At 48.7% G+C, this 17286-nt stretch overlaps 54 non-coding genes across 54 annotated transcripts; all 54 read right to left on the bottom strand.

The window, feature by feature from the left end:
* Window positions 1-76: 76 nt before the first annotated feature.
* Trnat-ugu lies at window positions 77-148 on the bottom strand. The gene has a single exon. It is a non-coding gene; the product is annotated as a tRNA-Thr (tRNA).
* Window positions 149-394: 246 nt separating this feature from the next.
* On the bottom strand, window positions 395-466 carry Trnat-ugu. The gene has a single exon. It is a non-coding gene; the product is annotated as a tRNA-Thr (tRNA).
* Window positions 467-712: 246 nt separating this feature from the next.
* Trnat-ugu lies at window positions 713-784 on the bottom strand. The gene has a single exon. It is a non-coding gene; the product is annotated as a tRNA-Thr (tRNA).
* Window positions 785-1030: 246 nt separating this feature from the next.
* Window positions 1031-1102, bottom strand: Trnat-ugu. Its single transcript has one exon. It is a non-coding gene; the product is annotated as a tRNA-Thr (tRNA).
* A 246-nt stretch (window positions 1103-1348) lies between these two features.
* Window positions 1349-1420, bottom strand: Trnat-ugu. The gene has a single exon. It is a non-coding gene; the product is annotated as a tRNA-Thr (tRNA).
* A 246-nt stretch (window positions 1421-1666) lies between these two features.
* On the bottom strand, window positions 1667-1738 carry Trnat-ugu. Its single transcript has one exon. It is a non-coding gene; the product is annotated as a tRNA-Thr (tRNA).
* Window positions 1739-1984: 246 nt separating this feature from the next.
* Trnat-ugu lies at window positions 1985-2056 on the bottom strand. Its single transcript has one exon. It is a non-coding gene; the product is annotated as a tRNA-Thr (tRNA).
* Window positions 2057-2302: 246 nt separating this feature from the next.
* Trnat-ugu lies at window positions 2303-2374 on the bottom strand. The gene has a single exon. It is a non-coding gene; the product is annotated as a tRNA-Thr (tRNA).
* A 246-nt stretch (window positions 2375-2620) lies between these two features.
* Trnat-ugu lies at window positions 2621-2692 on the bottom strand. The gene has a single exon. It is a non-coding gene; the product is annotated as a tRNA-Thr (tRNA).
* Window positions 2693-2938: 246 nt separating this feature from the next.
* On the bottom strand, window positions 2939-3010 carry Trnat-ugu. The gene has a single exon. It is a non-coding gene; the product is annotated as a tRNA-Thr (tRNA).
* A 246-nt stretch (window positions 3011-3256) lies between these two features.
* Window positions 3257-3328, bottom strand: Trnat-ugu. The gene has a single exon. It is a non-coding gene; the product is annotated as a tRNA-Thr (tRNA).
* Window positions 3329-3574: 246 nt separating this feature from the next.
* On the bottom strand, window positions 3575-3646 carry Trnat-ugu. The gene has a single exon. It is a non-coding gene; the product is annotated as a tRNA-Thr (tRNA).
* A 246-nt stretch (window positions 3647-3892) lies between these two features.
* On the bottom strand, window positions 3893-3964 carry Trnat-ugu. Its single transcript has one exon. It is a non-coding gene; the product is annotated as a tRNA-Thr (tRNA).
* A 246-nt stretch (window positions 3965-4210) lies between these two features.
* Trnat-ugu lies at window positions 4211-4282 on the bottom strand. The gene has a single exon. It is a non-coding gene; the product is annotated as a tRNA-Thr (tRNA).
* Window positions 4283-4528: 246 nt separating this feature from the next.
* On the bottom strand, window positions 4529-4600 carry Trnat-ugu. Its single transcript has one exon. It is a non-coding gene; the product is annotated as a tRNA-Thr (tRNA).
* Window positions 4601-4846: 246 nt separating this feature from the next.
* Window positions 4847-4918, bottom strand: Trnat-ugu. Its single transcript has one exon. It is a non-coding gene; the product is annotated as a tRNA-Thr (tRNA).
* Window positions 4919-5164: 246 nt separating this feature from the next.
* On the bottom strand, window positions 5165-5236 carry Trnat-ugu. Its single transcript has one exon. It is a non-coding gene; the product is annotated as a tRNA-Thr (tRNA).
* Window positions 5237-5482: 246 nt separating this feature from the next.
* Trnat-ugu lies at window positions 5483-5554 on the bottom strand. Its single transcript has one exon. It is a non-coding gene; the product is annotated as a tRNA-Thr (tRNA).
* A 246-nt stretch (window positions 5555-5800) lies between these two features.
* On the bottom strand, window positions 5801-5872 carry Trnat-ugu. Its single transcript has one exon. It is a non-coding gene; the product is annotated as a tRNA-Thr (tRNA).
* Window positions 5873-6118: 246 nt separating this feature from the next.
* On the bottom strand, window positions 6119-6190 carry Trnat-ugu. Its single transcript has one exon. It is a non-coding gene; the product is annotated as a tRNA-Thr (tRNA).
* Window positions 6191-6436: 246 nt separating this feature from the next.
* Trnat-ugu lies at window positions 6437-6508 on the bottom strand. Its single transcript has one exon. It is a non-coding gene; the product is annotated as a tRNA-Thr (tRNA).
* A 246-nt stretch (window positions 6509-6754) lies between these two features.
* Trnat-ugu lies at window positions 6755-6826 on the bottom strand. The gene has a single exon. It is a non-coding gene; the product is annotated as a tRNA-Thr (tRNA).
* Window positions 6827-7065: 239 nt separating this feature from the next.
* On the bottom strand, window positions 7066-7137 carry Trnat-ugu. The gene has a single exon. It is a non-coding gene; the product is annotated as a tRNA-Thr (tRNA).
* Window positions 7138-7383: 246 nt separating this feature from the next.
* On the bottom strand, window positions 7384-7455 carry Trnat-ugu. Its single transcript has one exon. It is a non-coding gene; the product is annotated as a tRNA-Thr (tRNA).
* Window positions 7456-7701: 246 nt separating this feature from the next.
* On the bottom strand, window positions 7702-7773 carry Trnat-ugu. The gene has a single exon. It is a non-coding gene; the product is annotated as a tRNA-Thr (tRNA).
* Window positions 7774-8019: 246 nt separating this feature from the next.
* Trnat-ugu lies at window positions 8020-8091 on the bottom strand. The gene has a single exon. It is a non-coding gene; the product is annotated as a tRNA-Thr (tRNA).
* Window positions 8092-8337: 246 nt separating this feature from the next.
* Trnat-ugu lies at window positions 8338-8409 on the bottom strand. The gene has a single exon. It is a non-coding gene; the product is annotated as a tRNA-Thr (tRNA).
* Window positions 8410-8655: 246 nt separating this feature from the next.
* On the bottom strand, window positions 8656-8727 carry Trnat-ugu. Its single transcript has one exon. It is a non-coding gene; the product is annotated as a tRNA-Thr (tRNA).
* A 246-nt stretch (window positions 8728-8973) lies between these two features.
* Window positions 8974-9045, bottom strand: Trnat-ugu. The gene has a single exon. It is a non-coding gene; the product is annotated as a tRNA-Thr (tRNA).
* A 246-nt stretch (window positions 9046-9291) lies between these two features.
* Window positions 9292-9363, bottom strand: Trnat-ugu. The gene has a single exon. It is a non-coding gene; the product is annotated as a tRNA-Thr (tRNA).
* A 246-nt stretch (window positions 9364-9609) lies between these two features.
* Trnat-ugu lies at window positions 9610-9681 on the bottom strand. Its single transcript has one exon. It is a non-coding gene; the product is annotated as a tRNA-Thr (tRNA).
* Window positions 9682-9927: 246 nt separating this feature from the next.
* Window positions 9928-9999, bottom strand: Trnat-ugu. The gene has a single exon. It is a non-coding gene; the product is annotated as a tRNA-Thr (tRNA).
* A 246-nt stretch (window positions 10000-10245) lies between these two features.
* Window positions 10246-10317, bottom strand: Trnat-ugu. Its single transcript has one exon. It is a non-coding gene; the product is annotated as a tRNA-Thr (tRNA).
* A 246-nt stretch (window positions 10318-10563) lies between these two features.
* Window positions 10564-10635, bottom strand: Trnat-ugu. The gene has a single exon. It is a non-coding gene; the product is annotated as a tRNA-Thr (tRNA).
* Window positions 10636-10881: 246 nt separating this feature from the next.
* Window positions 10882-10953, bottom strand: Trnat-ugu. Its single transcript has one exon. It is a non-coding gene; the product is annotated as a tRNA-Thr (tRNA).
* A 246-nt stretch (window positions 10954-11199) lies between these two features.
* Window positions 11200-11271, bottom strand: Trnat-ugu. The gene has a single exon. It is a non-coding gene; the product is annotated as a tRNA-Thr (tRNA).
* A 239-nt stretch (window positions 11272-11510) lies between these two features.
* Window positions 11511-11582, bottom strand: Trnat-ugu. Its single transcript has one exon. It is a non-coding gene; the product is annotated as a tRNA-Thr (tRNA).
* Window positions 11583-11828: 246 nt separating this feature from the next.
* Trnat-ugu lies at window positions 11829-11900 on the bottom strand. The gene has a single exon. It is a non-coding gene; the product is annotated as a tRNA-Thr (tRNA).
* Window positions 11901-12146: 246 nt separating this feature from the next.
* Trnat-ugu lies at window positions 12147-12218 on the bottom strand. Its single transcript has one exon. It is a non-coding gene; the product is annotated as a tRNA-Thr (tRNA).
* A 246-nt stretch (window positions 12219-12464) lies between these two features.
* On the bottom strand, window positions 12465-12536 carry Trnat-ugu. The gene has a single exon. It is a non-coding gene; the product is annotated as a tRNA-Thr (tRNA).
* A 246-nt stretch (window positions 12537-12782) lies between these two features.
* On the bottom strand, window positions 12783-12854 carry Trnat-ugu. Its single transcript has one exon. It is a non-coding gene; the product is annotated as a tRNA-Thr (tRNA).
* Window positions 12855-13100: 246 nt separating this feature from the next.
* On the bottom strand, window positions 13101-13172 carry Trnat-ugu. The gene has a single exon. It is a non-coding gene; the product is annotated as a tRNA-Thr (tRNA).
* A 246-nt stretch (window positions 13173-13418) lies between these two features.
* On the bottom strand, window positions 13419-13490 carry Trnat-ugu. The gene has a single exon. It is a non-coding gene; the product is annotated as a tRNA-Thr (tRNA).
* Window positions 13491-13736: 246 nt separating this feature from the next.
* On the bottom strand, window positions 13737-13808 carry Trnat-ugu. Its single transcript has one exon. It is a non-coding gene; the product is annotated as a tRNA-Thr (tRNA).
* Window positions 13809-14054: 246 nt separating this feature from the next.
* Trnat-ugu lies at window positions 14055-14126 on the bottom strand. The gene has a single exon. It is a non-coding gene; the product is annotated as a tRNA-Thr (tRNA).
* Window positions 14127-14372: 246 nt separating this feature from the next.
* On the bottom strand, window positions 14373-14444 carry Trnat-ugu. The gene has a single exon. It is a non-coding gene; the product is annotated as a tRNA-Thr (tRNA).
* A 246-nt stretch (window positions 14445-14690) lies between these two features.
* Window positions 14691-14762, bottom strand: Trnat-ugu. The gene has a single exon. It is a non-coding gene; the product is annotated as a tRNA-Thr (tRNA).
* A 246-nt stretch (window positions 14763-15008) lies between these two features.
* Trnat-ugu lies at window positions 15009-15080 on the bottom strand. The gene has a single exon. It is a non-coding gene; the product is annotated as a tRNA-Thr (tRNA).
* A 246-nt stretch (window positions 15081-15326) lies between these two features.
* On the bottom strand, window positions 15327-15398 carry Trnat-ugu. Its single transcript has one exon. It is a non-coding gene; the product is annotated as a tRNA-Thr (tRNA).
* A 246-nt stretch (window positions 15399-15644) lies between these two features.
* On the bottom strand, window positions 15645-15716 carry Trnat-ugu. The gene has a single exon. It is a non-coding gene; the product is annotated as a tRNA-Thr (tRNA).
* A 246-nt stretch (window positions 15717-15962) lies between these two features.
* Trnat-ugu lies at window positions 15963-16034 on the bottom strand. The gene has a single exon. It is a non-coding gene; the product is annotated as a tRNA-Thr (tRNA).
* A 246-nt stretch (window positions 16035-16280) lies between these two features.
* Window positions 16281-16352, bottom strand: Trnat-ugu. Its single transcript has one exon. It is a non-coding gene; the product is annotated as a tRNA-Thr (tRNA).
* Window positions 16353-16598: 246 nt separating this feature from the next.
* Window positions 16599-16670, bottom strand: Trnat-ugu. Its single transcript has one exon. It is a non-coding gene; the product is annotated as a tRNA-Thr (tRNA).
* Window positions 16671-16916: 246 nt separating this feature from the next.
* Window positions 16917-16989, bottom strand: Trnat-ugu. The gene has a single exon. It is a non-coding gene; the product is annotated as a tRNA-Thr (tRNA).
* Between the last annotated feature and the right edge of the window lie 297 nt (window positions 16990-17286).

Below are 17286 nucleotides of genomic sequence, written 5' to 3'. Positions count from 1 at the left end.
TGGCTCAGGCCCGAAAAGACACGCTATTTCGAAATTTTCGGTTCAAAGCATTGCATTGGCCCATTTAAAATTGTGCTGCCCCCTGTGAGAATCGAACTCACGACCCCTGGTTTACAAGACCAGTGCTCTGCCCCTGAGCTAAGGAGGCTGTTACAGCTTACACCTCTTTGCGATCGCCACAGCCCTCGACAAAAATACATTTCAGAGTCCAGAAAATGCGTACAAAGATTTACTCTGCCACAACAATTCGCTACCATTGAGGTCCACAGCGATGACTGACGGGTGCTGCCGTCTTTCGTCTATCGTCATCTGTGATCTTGGCTCAGGCCCGAAAAGACACGCTATTTCGAAATTTTCGGTTCAAAGCATTGCATTGGCCCATTTAAAATTGTGCTGCCCCCTGTGAGAATCGAACTCACGACCCCTGGTTTACAAGACCAGTGCTCTGCCCCTGAGCTAAGGAGGCTGTTACAGCTTACACCTCTTTGCGATCGCCACAGCCCTCGACAAAAATACATTTCAGAGTCCAGAAAATGCGTACAAAGATTTACTCTGCCACAACAATTCGCTACCATTGAGGTCCACAGCGATGACTGACGGGTGCTGCCGTCTTTCGTCTATCGTCATCTGTGATCTTGGCTCAGGCCCGAAAAGACACGCTATTTCGAAATTTTCGGTTCAAAGCATTGCATTGGCCCATTTAAAATTGTGCTGCCCCCTGTGAGAATCGAACTCACGACCCCTGGTTTACAAGACCAGTGCTCTGCCCCTGAGCTAAGGAGGCTGTTACAGCTTACACCTCTTTGCGATCGCCACAGCCCTCGACAAAAATACATTTCAGAGTCCAGAAAATGCGTACAAAGATTTACTCTGCCACAACAATTCGCTACCATTGAGGTCCACAGCGATGACTGACGGGTGCTGCCGTCTTTCGTCTATCGTCATCTGTGATCTTGGCTCAGGCCCGAAAAGACACGCTATTTCGAAATTTTCGGTTCAAAGCATTGCATTGGCCCATTTAAAATTGTGCTGCCCCCTGTGAGAATCGAACTCACGACCCCTGGTTTACAAGAACAGTGCTCTGCCCCTGAGCTAAGGAGGCTGTTACAGCTTACACCTCTTTGCGATCGCCACAGCCCTCGACAAAAATACATTTCAGAGTCCAGAAAATGCGTACAAAGATTTACTCTGCCACAACAATTCGCTACCATTGAGGTCCACAGCGATGACTGACGGGTGCTGCCGTCTTTCGTCTATCGTCATCTGTGATCTTGGCTCAGGCCCGAAAAGACACGCTATTTCGAAATTTTCGGTTCAAAGCATTGCATTGGCCCATTTAAAATTGTGCTGCCCCCTGTGAGAATCGAACTCACGACCCCTGGTTTACAAGACCAGTGCTCTGCCCCTGAGCTAAGGAGGCTGTTACAGCTTACACCTCTTTGCGATCGCCACAGCCCTCGACAAAAATACATTTCAGAGTCCAGAAAATGCGTACAAAGATTTACTCTGCCACAACAATTCGCTACCATTGAGGTCCACAGCGATGACTGACGGGTGCTGCCGTCTTTCGTCTATCGTCATCTGTGATCTTGGCTCAGGCCCGAAAAGACACGCTATTTCGAAATTTTCGGTTCAAAGCATTGCATTGGCCCATTTAAAATTGTGCTGCCCCCTGTGAGAATCGAACTCACGACCCCTGGTTTACAAGACCAGTGCTCTGCCCCTGAGCTAAGGAGGCTGTTACAGCTTACACCTCTTTGCGATCGCCACAGCCCTCGACAAAAATACATTTCAGAGTCCAGAAAATGCGTACAAAGATTTACTCTGCCACAACAATTCGCTACCATTGAGGTCCACAGCGATGACTGACGGGTGCTGCCGTCTTTCGTCTATCGTCATCTGTGATCTTGGCTCAGGCCCGAAAAGACACGCTATTTCGAAATTTTCGGTTCAAAGCATTGCATTGGCCCATTTAAAATTGTGCTGCCCCCTGTGAGAATCGAACTCACGACCCCTGGTTTACAAGACCAGTGCTCTGCCCCTGAGCTAAGGAGGCTGTTACAGCTTACACCTCTTTGCGATCGCCACAGCCCTCGACAAAAATACATTTCAGAGTCCAGAAAATGCGTACAAAGATTTACTCTGCCACAACAATTCGCTACCATTGAGGTCCACAGCGATGACTGACGGGTGCTGCCGTCTTTCGTCTATCGTCATCTGTGATCTTGGCTCAGGCCCGAAAAGACACGCTATTTCGAAATTTTCGGTTCAAAGCATTGCATTGGCCCATTTAAAATTGTGCTGCCCCCTGTGAGAATCGAACTCACGACCCCTGGTTTACAAGACCAGTGCTCTGCCCCTGAGCTAAGGAGGCTGTTACAGCTTACACCTCTTTGCGATCGCCACAGCCCTCGACAAAAATACATTTCAGAGTCCAGAAAATGCGTACAAAGATTTACTCTGCCACAACAATTCGCTACCATTGAGGTCCACAGCGATGACTGACGGGTGCTGCCATCTTTCGTCTATCGTCATCTGTGATCTTGGCTCAGGCCCGAAAAGACACGCTATTTCGAAATTTTCGGTTCAAAGCATTGCATTGGCCCATTTAAAATTGTGCTGCCCCCTGTGAGAATCGAACTCACGACCCCTGGTTTACAAGACCAGTGCTCTGCCCCTGAGCTAAGGAGGCTGTTACAGCTTACACCTCTTTGCGATCGCCACAGCCCTCGACAAAAATACATTTCAGAGTCCAGAAAATGCGTACAAAGATTTACTCTGCCACAACAATTCGCTACCATTGAGGTCCACAGCGATGACTGACGGGTGCTGCCGTCTTTCGTCTATCGTCATCTGTGATCTTGGCTCAGGCCCGAAAAGACACGCTATTTCGAAATTTTCGGTTCAAAGCATTGCATTGGCCCATTTAAAATTGTGCTGCCCCCTGTGAGAATCGAACTCACGACCCCTGGTTTACAAGACCAGTGCTCTGCCCCTGAGCTAAGGAGGCTGTTACAGCTTACACCTCTTTGCGATCGCCACAGCCCTCGACAAAAATACATTTCAGAGTCCAGAAAATGCGTACAAAGATTTACTCTGCCACAACAATTCGCTACCATTGAGGTCCACAGCGATGACTGACGGGTGCTGCCGTCTTTCGTCTATCGTCATCTGTGATCTTGGCTCAGGCCCGAAAAGACACGCTATTTCGAAATTTTCGGTTCAAAGCATTGCATTGGCCCATTTAAAATTGTGCTGCCCCCTGTGAGAATCGAACTCACGACCCCTGGTTTACAAGACCAGTGCTCTGCCCCTGAGCTAAGGAGGCTGTTACAGCTTACACCTCTTTGCGATCGCCACAGCCCTCGACAAAAATACATTTCAGAGTCCAGAAAATGCGTACAAAGATTTACTCTGCCACAACAATTCGCTACCATTGAGGTCCACAGCGATGACTGACGGGTGCTGCCGTCTTTCGTCTATCGTCATCTGTGATCTTGGCTCAGGCCCGAAAAGACACGCTATTTCGAAATTTTCGGTTCAAAGCATTGCATTGGCCCATTTAAAATTGTTCTGCCCCCTGTGAGAATCGAACTCACGACCCCTGGTTTACAAGACCAGTGCTCTGCCCCTGAGCTAAGGAGGCTGTTACAGCTTACACCTCTTTGCGATCGCCACAGCCCTCGACAAAAATACATTTCAGAGTCCAGAAAATGCGTACAAAGATTTACTCTGCCACAACAATTCGCTACCATTGAGGTCCACAGCGATGACTGACGGGTGCTGCCGTCTTTCGTCTATCGTCATCTGTGATCTTGGCTCAGGCCCGAAAAGACACGCTATTTCGAAATTTTCGGTTCAAAGCATTGCATTGGCCCATTTAAAATTGTGCTGCCCCCTGTGAGAATCGAACTCACGACCCCTGGTTTACAAGACCAGTGCTCTGCCCCTGAGCTAAGGAGGCTGTTACAGCTTACACCTCTTTGCGATCGCCACAGCCCTCGACAAAAATACATTTCAGAGTCCAGAAAATGCGTACAAAGATTTACTCTGCCACAACAATTCGCTACCATTGAGGTCCACAGCGATGACTGACGGGTGCTGCCGTCTTTCGTCTATCGTCATCTGTGATCTTGGCTCAGGCCCGAAAAGACACGCTATTTCGAAATTTTCGGTTCAAAGCATTGCATTGGCCCATTTAAAATTGTGCTGCCCCCTGTGAGAATCGAACTCACGACCCCTGGTTTACAAGACCAGTGCTCTGCCCCTGAGCTAAGGAGGCTGTTACAGCTTACACCTCTTTGCGATCGCCACAGCCCTCGACAAAAATACATTTCAGAGTCCAGAAAATGCGTACAAAGATTTACTCTGCCACAACAATTCGCTACCATTGAGGTCCACAGCGATGACTGACGGGTGCTGCCGTCTTTCGTCTATCGTCATCTGTGATCTTGGCTCAGGCCCGAAAAGACACGCTATTTCGAAATTTTCGGTTCAAAGCATTGCATTGGCCCATTTAAAATTGTGCTGCCCCCTGTGAGAATCGAACTCACGACCCCTGGTTTACAAGACCAGTGCTCTGCCCCTGAGCTAAGGAGGCTGTTACAGCTTACACCTCTTTGCGATCGCCACAGCCCTCGACAAAAATACATTTCAGAGTCCAGAAAATGCGTACAAAGATTTACTCTGCCACAACAATTCGCTACCATTGAGGTCCACAGCGATGACTGACGGGTGCTGCCGTCTTTCGTCTATCGTCATCTGTGATCTTGGCTCAGGCCCGAAAAGACACGCTATTTCGAAATTTTCGGTTCAAAGCATTGCATTGGCCCATTTAAAATTGTGCTGCCCCCTGTGAGAATCGAACTCACGACCCCTGGTTTACAAGACCAGTGCTCTGCCCCTGAGCTAAGGAGGCTGTTACAGCTTACACCTCTTTGCGATCGCCACAGCCCTCGACAAAAATACATTTCAGAGTCCAGAAAATGCGTACAAAGATTTACTCTGCCACAACAATTCGCTACCATTGAGGTCCACAGCGATGACTGACGGGTGCTGCCGTCTTTCGTCTATCGTCATCTGTGATCTTGGCTCAGGCCCGAAAAGACACGCTATTTCGAAATTTTCGGTTCAAAGCATTGCATTGGCCCATTTAAAATTGTGCTGCCCCCTGTGAGAATCGAACTCACGACCCCTGGTTTACAAGACCAGTGCTCTGCCCCTGAGCTAAGGAGGCTGTTACAGCTTACACCTCTTTGCGATCGCCACAGCCCTCGACAAAAATACATTTCAGAGTCCAGAAAATGCGTACAAAGATTTACTCTGCCACAACAATTCGCTACCATTGAGGTCCACAGCGATGACTGACGGGTGCTGCCGTCTTTCGTCTATCGTCATCTGTGATCTTGGCTCAGGCCCGAAAAGACACGCTATTTCGAAATTTTCGGTTCAAAGCATTGCATTGGCCCATTTAAAATTGTGCTGCCCCCTGTGAGAATCGAACTCACGACCCCTGGTTTACAAGACCAGTGCTCTGCCCCTGAGCTAAGGAGGCTGTTACAGCTTACACCTCTTTGCGATCGCCACAGCCCTCGACAAAAATACATTTCAGAGTCCAGAAAATGCGTACAAAGATTTACTCTGCCACAACAATTCGCTACCATTGAGGTCCACAGCGATGACTGACGGGTGCTGCCGTCTTTCGTCTATCGTCATCTGTGATCTTGGCTCAGGCCCGAAAAGACACGCTATTTCGAAATTTTCGGTTCAAAGCATTGCATTGGCCCATTTAAAATTGTGCTGCCCCCTGTGAGAATCGAACTCACGACCCCTGGTTTACAAGACCAGTGCTCTGCCCCTGAGCTAAGGAGGCTGTTACAGCTTACACCTCTTTGCGATCGCCACAGCCCTCGACAAAAATACATTTCAGAGTCCAGAAAATGCGTACAAAGATTTACTCTGCCACAACAATTCGCTACCATTGAGGTCCACAGCGATGACTGACGGGTGCTGCCGTCTTTCGTCTATCGTCATCTGTGATCTTGGCTCAGGCCCGAAAAGACACGCTATTTCGAAATTTTCGGTTCAAAGCATTGCATTGGCCCATTTAAAATTGTGCTGCCCCCTGTGAGAATCGAACTCACGACCCCTGGTTTACAAGACCAGTGCTCTGCCCCTGAGCTAAGGAGGCTGTTACAGCTTACACCTCTTTGCGATCGCCACAGCCCTCGACAAAAATACATTTCAGAGTCCAGAAAATGCGTACAAAGATTTACTCTGCCACAACAATTCGCTACCATTGAGGTCCACAGCGATGACTGACGGGTGCTGCCGTCTTTCGTCTATCGTCATCTGTGATCTTGGCTCAGGCCCGAAAAGACACGCTATTTCGAAATTTTCGGTTCAAAGCATTGCATTGGCCCATTTAAAATTGTGCTGCCCCCTGTGAGAATCGAACTCACGACCCCTGGTTTACAAGACCAGTGCTCTGCCCCTGAGCTAAGGAGGCTGTTACAGCTTACACCTCTTTGCGATCGCCACAGCCCTCGACAAAAATACATTTCAGAGTCCAGAAAATGCGTACAAAGATTTACTCTGCCACAACAATTCGCTACCATTGAGGTCCACAGCGATGACTGACGGGTGCTGCCGTCTTTCGTCTATCGTCATCTGTGATCTTGGCTCAGGCCCGAAAAGACACGCTATTTCGAAATTTTCGGTTCAAAGCATTGCATTGGCCCATTTAAAATTGTGCTGCCCCCTGTGAGAATCGAACTCACGACCCCTGGTTTACAAGACCAGTGCTCTGCCCCTGAGCTAAGGAGGCTGTTACAGCTTACACCTCTTTGCGATCGCCACAGCCCTCGACAAAAATACATTTCAGAGTCCAGAAAATGCGTACAAAGATTTACTCTGCCACAACAATTCGCTACCATTGAGGTCCACAGCGATGACTGACGGGTGCTGCCGTCTTTCGTCATCTGTGATCTTGGCTCAGGCCCGAAAAGACACGCTATTTCGAAATTTTCGGTTCAAAGCATTGCATTGGCCCATTTAAAATTGTGCTGCCCCCTGTGAGAATCGAACTCACGACCCCTGGTTTACAAGACCAGTGCTCTGCCCCTGAGCTAAGGAGGCTGTTACAGCTTACACCTCTTTGCGATCGCCACAGCCCTCGACAAAAATACATTTCAGAGTCCAGAAAATGCGTACAAAGATTTACTCTGCCACAACAATTCGCTACCATTGAGGTCCACAGCGATGACTGACGGGTGCTGCCGTCTTTCGTCTATCGTCATCTGTGATCTTGGCTCAGGCCCGAAAAGACACGCTATTTCGAAATTTTCGGTTCAAAGCATTGCATTGGCCCATTTAAAATTGTGCTGCCCCCTGTGAGAATCGAACTCACGACCCCTGGTTTACAAGACCAGTGCTCTGCCCCTGAGCTAAGGAGGCTGTTACAGCTTACACCTCTTTGCGATCGCCACAGCCCTCGACAAAAATACATTTCAGAGTCCAGAAAATGCGTACAAAGATTTACTCTGCCACAACAATTCGCTACCATTGAGGTCCACAGCGATGACTGACGGGTGCTGCCGTCTTTCGTCTATCGTCATCTGTGATCTTGGCTCAGGCCCGAAAAGACACGCTATTTCGAAATTTTCGGTTCAAAGCATTGCATTGGCCCATTTAAAATTGTGCTGCCCCCTGTGAGAATCGAACTCACGACCCCTGGTTTACAAGACCAGTGCTCTGCCCCTGAGCTAAGGAGGCTGTTACAGCTTACACCTCTTTGCGATCGCCACAGCCCTCGACAAAAATACATTTCAGAGTCCAGAAAATGCGTACAAAGATTTACTCTGCCACAACAATTCGCTACCATTGAGGTCCACAGCGATGACTGACGGGTGCTGCCGTCTTTCGTCTATCGTCATCTGTGATCTTGGCTCAGGCCCGAAAAGACACGCTATTTCGAAATTTTCGGTTCAAAGCATTGCATTGGCCCATTTAAAATTGTGCTGCCCCCTGTGAGAATCGAACTCACGACCCCTGGTTTACAAGACCAGTGCTCTGCCCCTGAGCTAAGGAGGCTGTTACAGCTTACACCTCTTTGCGATCGCCACAGCCCTCGACAAAAATACATTTCAGAGTCCAGAAAATGCGTACAAAGATTTACTCTGCCACAACAATTCGCTACCATTGAGGTCCACAGCGATGACTGACGGGTGCTGCCGTCTTTCGTCTATCGTCATCTGTGATCTTGGCTCAGGCCCGAAAAGACACGCTATTTCGAAATTTTCGGTTCAAAGCATTGCATTGGCCCATTTAAAATTGTGCTGCCCCCTGTGAGAATCGAACTCACGACCCCTGGTTTACAAGACCAGTGCTCTGCCCCTGAGCTAAGGAGGCTGTTACAGCTTACACCTCTTTGCGATCGCCACAGCCCTCGACAAAAATACATTTCAGAGTCCAGAAAATGCGTACAAAGATTTACTCTGCCACAACAATTCGCTACCATTGAGGTCCACAGCGATGACTGACGGGTGCTGCCGTCTTTCGTCTATCGTCATCTGTGATCTTGGCTCAGGCCCGAAAAGACACGCTATTTCGAAATTTTCGGTTCAAAGCATTGCATTGGCCCATTTAAAATTGTGCTGCCCCCTGTGAGAATCGAACTCACGACCCCTGGTTTACAAGACCAGTGCTCTGCCCCTGAGCTAAGGAGGCTGTTACAGCTTACACCTCTTTGCGATCGCCACAGCCCTCGACAAAAATACATTTCAGAGTCCAGAAAATGCGTACAAAGATTTACTCTGCCACAACAATTCGCTACCATTGAGGTCCACAGCGATGACTGACGGGTGCTGCCGTCTTTCGTCTATCGTCATCTGTGATCTTGGCTCAGGCCCGAAAAGACACGCTATTTCGAAATTTTCGGTTCAAAGCATTGCATTGGCCCATTTAAAATTGTGCTGCCCCCTGTGAGAATCGAACTCACGACCCCTGGTTTACAAGACCAGTGCTCTGCCCCTGAGCTAAGGAGGCTGTTACAGCTTACACCTCTTTGCGATCGCCACAGCCCTCGACAAAAATACATTTCAGAGTCCAGAAAATGCGTACAAAGATTTACTCTGCCACAACAATTCGCTACCATTGAGGTCCACAGCGATGACTGACGGGTGCTGCCGTCTTTCGTCTATCGTCATCTGTGATCTTGGCTCAGGCCCGAAAAGACACGCTATTTCGAAATTTTCGGTTCAAAGCATTGCATTGGCCCATTTAAAATTGTGCTGCCCCCTGTGAGAATCGAACTCACGACCCCTGGTTTACAAGACCAGTGCTCTGCCCCTGAGCTAAGGAGGCTGTTACAGCTTACACCTCTTTGCGATCGCCACAGCCCTCGACAAAAATACATTTCAGAGTCCAGAAAATGCGTACAAAGATTTACTCTGCCACAACAATTCGCTACCATTGAGGTCCACAGCGATGACTGACGGGTGCTGCCGTCTTTCGTCTATCGTCATCTGTGATCTTGGCTCAGGCCCGAAAAGACACGCTATTTCGAAATTTTCGGTTCAAAGCATTGCATTGGCCCATTTAAAATTGTGCTGCCCCCTGTGAGAATCGAACTCACGACCCCTGGTTTACAAGACCAGTGCTCTGCCCCTGAGCTAAGGAGGCTGTTACAGCTTACACCTCTTTGCGATCGCCACAGCCCTCGACAAAAATACATTTCAGAGTCCAGAAAATGCGTACAAAGATTTACTCTGCCACAACAATTCGCTACCATTGAGGTCCACAGCGATGACTGACGGGTGCTGCCGTCTTTCGTCTATCGTCATCTGTGATCTTGGCTCAGGCCCAAAAAGACACGCTATTTCGAAATTTTCGGTTCAAAGCATTGCATTGGCCCATTTAAAATTGTGCTGCCCCCTGTGAGAATCGAACTCACGACCCCTGGTTTACAAGACCAGTGCTCTGCCCCTGAGCTAAGGAGGCTGTTACAGCTTACACCTCTTTGCGATCGCCACAGCCCTCGACAAAAATACATTTCAGAGTCCAGAAAATGCGTACAAAGATTTACTCTGCCACAACAATTCGCTACCATTGAGGTCCACAGCGATGACTGACGGGTGCTGCCGTCTTTCGTCTATCGTCATCTGTGATCTTGGCTCAGGCCCGAAAAGACACGCTATTTCGAAATTTTCGGTTCAAAGCATTGCATTGGCCCATTTAAAATTGTGCTGCCCCCTGTGAGAATCGAACTCACGACCCCTGGTTTACAAGACCAGTGCTCTGCCCCTGAGCTAAGGAGGCTGTTACAGCTTACACCTCTTTGCGATCGCCACAGCCCTCGACAAAAATACATTTCAGAGTCCAGAAAATGCGTACAAAGATTTACTCTGCCACAACAATTCGCTACCATTGAGGTCCACAGCGATGACTGACGGGTGCTGCCGTCTTTCGTCTATCGTCATCTGTGATCTTGGCTCAGGCCCGAAAAGACACGCTATTTCGAAATTTTCGGTTCAAAGCATTGCATTGGCCCATTTAAAATTGTGCTGCCCCCTGTGAGAATCGAACTCACGACCCCTGGTTTACAAGACCAGTGCTCTGCCCCTGAGCTAAGGAGGCTGTTACAGCTTACACCTCTTTGCGATCGCCACAGCCCTCGACAAAAATACATTTCAGAGTCCAGAAAATGCGTACAAAGATTTACTCTGCCACAACAATTCGCTACCATTGAGGTCCACAGCGATGACTGACGGGTGCTGCCGTCTTTCGTCTATCGTCATCTGTGATCTTGGCTCAGGCCCGAAAAGACACGCTATTTCGAAATTTTCGGTTCAAAGCATTGCATTGGCCCATTTGAAATTGTGCTGCCCCCTGTGAGAATCGAACTCACGACCCCTGGTTTACAAGACCAGTGCTCTGCCCCTGAGCTAAGGAGGCTGTTACAGCTTACACCTCTTTGCGATCGCCACAGCCCTCGACAAAAATACATTTCAGAGTCCAGAAAATGCGTACAAAGATTTACTCTGCCACAACAATTCGCTACCATTGAGGTCCACAGCGATGACTGACGGGTGCTGCCGTCTTTCGTCTATCGTCATCTGTGATCTTGGCTCAGGCCCGAAAAGACACGCTATTTCGAAATTTTCGGTTCAAAGCATTGCATTGGCCCATTTAAAATTGTGCTGCCCCCTGTGAGAATCGAACTCACGACCCCTGGTTTACAAGACCAGTGCTCTGCCCCTGAGCTAAGGAGGCTGTTACAGCTTACACCTCTTTGCGATCGCCACAGCCCTCGACAAAAATACATTTCAGAGTCCAGAAAATGCGTACAAAGATTTACTCTGCCACAACAATTCGCTACCATTGAGGTCCACAGCGATGACTGACGGGTGCTGCCGTCTTTCGTCATCTGTGATCTTGGCTCAGGCCCGAAAAGACACGCTATTTCGAAATTTTCGGTTCAAAGCATTGCATTGGCCCATTTAAAATTGTGCTGCCCCCTGTGAGAATCGAACTCACGACCCCTGGTTTACAAGACCAGTGCTCTGCCCCTGAGCTAAGGAGGCTGTTACAGCTTACACCTCTTTGCGATCGCCACAGCCCTCGACAAAAATACATTTCAGAGTCCAGAAAATGCGTACAAAGATTTACTCTGCCACAACAATTCGCTACCATTGAGGTCCACAGCGATGACTGACGGGTGCTGCCGTCTTTCGTCTATCGTCATCTGTGATCTTGGCTCAGGCCCGAAAAGACACGCTATTTCGAAATTTTCGGTTCAAAGCATTGCATTGGCCCATTTAAAATTGTGCTGCCCCCTGTGAGAATCGAACTCACGACCCCTGGTTTACAAGACCAGTGCTCTGCCCCTGAGCTAAGGAGGCTGTTACAGCTTACACCTCTTTGCGATCGCCACAGCCCTCGACAAAAATACATTTCAGAGTCCAGAAAATGCGTACAAAGATTTACTCTGCCACAACAATTCGCTACCATTGAGGTCCACAGCGATGACTGACGGGTGCTGCCGTCTTTCGTCTATCGTCATCTGTGATCTTGGCTCAGGCCCGAAAAGACACGCTATTTCGAAATTTTCGGTTCAAAGCATTGCATTGGCCCATTTAAAATTGTGCTGCCCCCTGTGAGAATCGAACTCACGACCCCTGGTTTACAAGACCAGTGCTCTGCCCCTGAGCTAAGGAGGCTGTTACAGCTTACACCTCTTTGCGATCGCCACAGCCCTCGACAAAAATACATTTCAGAGTCCAGAAAATGCGTACAAAGATTTACTCTGCCACAACAATTCGCTACCATTGAGGTCCACAGCGATGACTGACGGGTGCTGCCGTCTTTCGTCTATCGTCATCTGTGATCTTGGCTCAGGCCCGAAAAGACACGCTATTTCGAAATTTTCGGTTCAAAGCATTGCATTGGCCCATTTAAAATTGTGCTGCCCCCTGTGAGAATCGAACTCACGACCCCTGGTTTACAAGACCAGTGCTCTGCCCCTGAGCTAAGGAGGCTGTTACAGCTTACACCTCTTTGCGATCGCCACAGCCCTCGACAAAAATACATTTCAGAGTCCAGAAAATGCGTACAAAGATTTACTCTGCCACAACAATTCGCTACCATTGAGGTCCACAGCGATGACTGACGGGTGCTGCCGTCTTTCGTCTATCGTCATCTGTGATCTTGGCTCAGGCCCGAAAAGACACGCTATTTCGAAATTTTCGGTTCAAAGCATTGCATTGGCCCATTTAAAATTGTGCTGCCCCCTGTGAGAATCGAACTCACGACCCCTGGTTTACAAGACCAGTGCTCTGCCCCTGAGCTAAGGAGGCTGTTACAGCTTACACCTCTTTGCGATCGCCACAGCCCTCGACAAAAATACATTTCAGAGTCCAGAAAATGCGTACAAAGATTTACTCTGCCACAACAATTCGCTACCATTGAGGTCCACAGCGATGACTGACGGGTGCTGCCGTCTTTCGTCTATCGTCATCTGTGATCTTGGCTCAGGCCCGAAAAGACACGCTATTTCGAAATTTTCGGTTCAAAGCATTGCATTGGCCCATTTAAAATTGTGCTGCCCCCTGTGAGAATCGAACTCACGACCCCTGGTTTACAAGACCAGTGCTCTGCCCCTGAGCTAAGGAGGCTGTTACAGCTTACACCTCTTTGCGATCGCCACAGCCCTCGACAAAAATACATTTCAGAGTCCAGAAAATGCGTACAAAGATTTACTCTGCCACAACAATTCGCTACCATTGAGGTCCACAGCGATGACTGACGGGTGCTGCCGTCTTTCGTCTATCGTCATCTGTGATCTTGGCTCAGGCCCGAAAAGACACGCTATTTCGAAATTTTCGGTTCAAAGCATTGCATTGGCCCATTTAAAATTGTGCTGCCCCCTGTGAGAATCGAACTCACGACCCCTGGTTTACAAGACCAGTGCTCTGCCCCTGAGCTAAGGAGGCTGTTACAGCTTACACCTCTTTGCGATCGCCACAGCCCTCGACAAAAATACATTTCAGAGTCCAGAAAATGCGTACAAAGATTTACTCTGCCACAACAATTCGCTACCATTGAGGTCCACAGCGATGACTGACGGGTGCTGCCGTCTTTCGTCTATCGTCATCTGTGATCTTGGCTCAGGCCCGAAAAGACACGCTATTTCGAAATTTTCGGTTCAAAGCATTGCATTGGCCCATTTAAAATTGTGCTGCCCCCTGTGAGAATCGAACTCACGACCCCTGGTTTACAAGACCAGTGCTCTGCCCCTGAGCTAAGGAGGCTGTTACAGCTTACACCTCTTTGCGATCGCCACAGCCCTCGACAAAAATACATTTCAGAGTCCAGAAAATGCGTACAAAGATTTACTCTGCCACAACAATTCGCTACCATTGAGGTCCACAGCGATGACTGACGGGTGCTGCCGTCTTTCGTCTATCGTCATCTGTGATCTTGGCTCAGGCCCGAAAAGACACGCTATTTCGAAATTTTCGGTTCAAAGCATTGCATTGGCCCATTTAAAATTGTGCTGCCCCCTGTGAGAATCGAACTCACGACCCCTGGTTTACAAGACCAGTGCTCTGCCCCTGAGCTAAGGAGGCTGTTACAGCTTACACCTCTTTGCGATCGCCACAGCCCTCGACAAAAATACATTTCAGAGTCCAGAAAATGCGTACAAAGATTTACTCTGCCACAACAATTCGCTACCATTGAGGTCCACAGCGATGACTGACGGGTGCTGCCGTCTTTCATCTATCGTCATCTGTGATCTTGGCTCAGGCCCGAAAAGACACGCTATTTCGAAATTTTCGGTTCAAAGCATTGCATTGGCCCATTTAAAATTGTGCTGCCCCCTGTGAGAATCGAACTCACGACCCCTGGTTTACAAGACCAGTGCTCTGCCCCTGAGCTAAGGAGGCTGTTACAGCTTACACCTCTTTGCGATCGCCACAGCCCTCGACAAAAATACATTTCAGAGTCCAGAAAATGCGTACAAAGATTTACTCTGCCACAACAATTCGCTACCATTGAGGTCCACAGCGATGACTGACGGGTGCTGCCGTCTTTCGTCTATCGTCATCTGTGATCTTGGCTCAGGCCCGAAAAGACACGCTATTTCGAAATTTTCGGTTCAAAGCATTGCATTGGCCCATTTAAAATTGTGCTGCCCCCTGTGAGAATCGAACTCACGACCCCTGGTTTACAAGACCAGTGCTCTGCCCCTGAGCTAAGGAGGCTGTTACAGCTTACACCTCTTTGCGATCGCCACAGCCCTCGACAAAAATACATTTCAGAGTCCAGAAAATGCGTACAAAGATTTACTCTGCCACAACAATTCGCTACCATTGAGGTCCACAGCGATGACTGACGGGTGCTGCCGTCTTTCGTCTATCGTCATCTGTGATCTTGGCTCAGGCCCGAAAAGACACGCTATTTCGAAATTTTCGGTTCAAAGCATTGCATTGGCCCATTTAAAATTGTGCTGCCCCCTGTGAGAATCGAACTCACGACCCCTGGTTTACAAGACCAGTGCTCTGCCCCTGAGCTAAGGAGGCTGTTACAGCTTACACCTCTTTGCGATCGCCACAGCCCTCGACAAAAATACATTTCAGAGTCCAGAAAATGCGTACAAAGATTTACTCTGCCACAACAATTCGCTACCATTGAGGTCCACAGCGATGACTGACGGGTGCTGCCGTCTTTCGTCTATCGTCATCTGTGATCTTGGCTCAGGCCCGAAAAGACACGCTATTTCGAAATTTTCGGTTCAAAGCATTGCATTGGCCCATTTAAAATTGTGCTGCCCCCTGTGAGAATCGAACTCACGACCCCTGGTTTACAAGACCAGTGCTCTGCCCCTGAGCTAAGGAGGCTGTTACAGCTTACACCTCTTTGCGATCGCCACAGCCCTCGACAAAAATACATTTCAGAGTCCAGAAAATGCGTACAAAGATTTACTCTGCCACAACAATTCGCTACCATTGAGGTCCACAGCGATGACTGACGGGTGCTGCCGTCTTTCGTCTATCGTCATCTGTGATCTTGGCTCAGGCCCGAAAAGACACGCTATTTCGAAATTTTCGGTTCAAAGCATTGCATTGGCCCATTTAAAATTGTGCTGCCCCCTGTCAGAATCGAACTCACGACCCCTGGTTTACAAGACCAGTGCTCTGCCCCTGAGCTAAGGAGGCTGTTACAGCTTACACCTCTTTGCGATCGCCACAGCCCTCGACAAAAATACATTTCAGAGTCCAGAAAATGCGTACAAAGATTTACTCTGCCACAACAATTCGCTACCATTGAGGTCCACAGCGATGACTGACGGGTGCTGCCGTCTTTCGTCTATCGTCATCTGTGATCTTGGCTCAGGCCCGAAAAGACACGCTATTTCGAAATTTTCGGTTCAAAGCATTGCATTGGCCCATTTAAAATTGTGCTGCCCCCTGTGAGAATCGAACTCACGACCCCTGGTTTACAAGACCAGTGCTCTGCCCCTGAGCTAAGGAGGCTGTTACAGCTTACACCTCTTTGCGATCGCCACAGCCCTCGACAAAAATACATTTCAGAGTCCAGAAAATGCGTACAAAGATTTACTCTGCCACAACAATTCGCTACCATTGAGGTCCACAGCGATGACTGACGGGTGCTGCCGTCTTTCGTCTATCGTCATCTGTGATCTTGGCTCAGGCCCGAAAAGACACGCTATTTCGAAATTTTCGGTTCAAAGCATTGCATTGGCCCATTTAAAATTGTGCTGCCCCCTGTGAGAATCGAACTCACGACCCCTGGTTTACAAGACCAGTGCTCTGCCCCTGAGCTAAGGAGGCTGTTACAGCTTACACCTCTTTGCGATCGCCACAGCCCTCGACAAAAATACATTTCAGAGTCCAGAAAATGCGTACAAAGATTTACTCTGCCACAACAATTCGCTACCATTGAGGTCCACAGCGATGACTGACGGGTGCTGCCGTCTTTCGTCTATCGTCATCTGTGATCTTGGCTCAGGCCCGAAAAGACACGCTATTTCGAAATTTTCGGTTCAAAGCATTGCATTGGCCCATTTAAAATTGTGCTGCCCCCTGTGAGAATCGAACTCACGACCCCTGGTTTACAAGACCAGTGCTCTGCCCCTGAGCTAAGGAGGCTGTTACAGCTTACACCTCTTTGCGATCGCCACAGCCCTCGACAAAAATACATTTCAGAGTCCAGAAAATGCGTACAAAGATTTACTCTGCCACAACAATTCGCTACCATTGAGGTCCACAGCGATGACTGACGGGTGCTGCCGTCTTTCGTCTATCGTCATCTGTGATCTTGGCTCAGGCCCGAAAAGACACGCTATTTCGAAATTTTCGGTTCAAAGCATTGCATTGGCCCATTTAAAATTGTGCTGCCCCCCTGTGAGAATCGAACTCACGACCCCTGGTTTACAAGACCAGTGCTCTGCCCCTGAGCTAAGGAGGCTGTTACAGCTTACACCTCTTTGCGATCGCCACAGCCCTCGACAAAAATACATTTCAGAGTCCAGAAAATGCGTACAAAGATTTACTCTGCCACAACAATTCGCTACCATTGAGGTCCACAGCGATGACTGACGGGTGCTGCCGTCTTTCGTCTATCGTCATCTGTGATCTTGGCTCAGGCCCGAAAAGACACGCTATTTCGAAATTTTCGGTTCAAAGCATTGCATTGGCCCATTTAAAATTGTGCTGCCCCCTGTGAGAATCGAACTCACGACCCCTGGTTTACAAGACCAGTGCT

The sequence above is a fragment of the Schistocerca americana genome, unplaced genomic scaffold (assembly GCF_021461395.2).
Source record: "Schistocerca americana isolate TAMUIC-IGC-003095 unplaced genomic scaffold, iqSchAmer2.1 HiC_scaffold_263, whole genome shotgun sequence".
Classification (NCBI taxonomy): Eukaryota; Metazoa; Arthropoda; class Insecta; order Orthoptera; family Acrididae; genus Schistocerca; species Schistocerca americana.
Note: the sequence above shows the minus strand (reverse complement) of the source record. Positions and strands in the feature narration are given on the sequence as shown.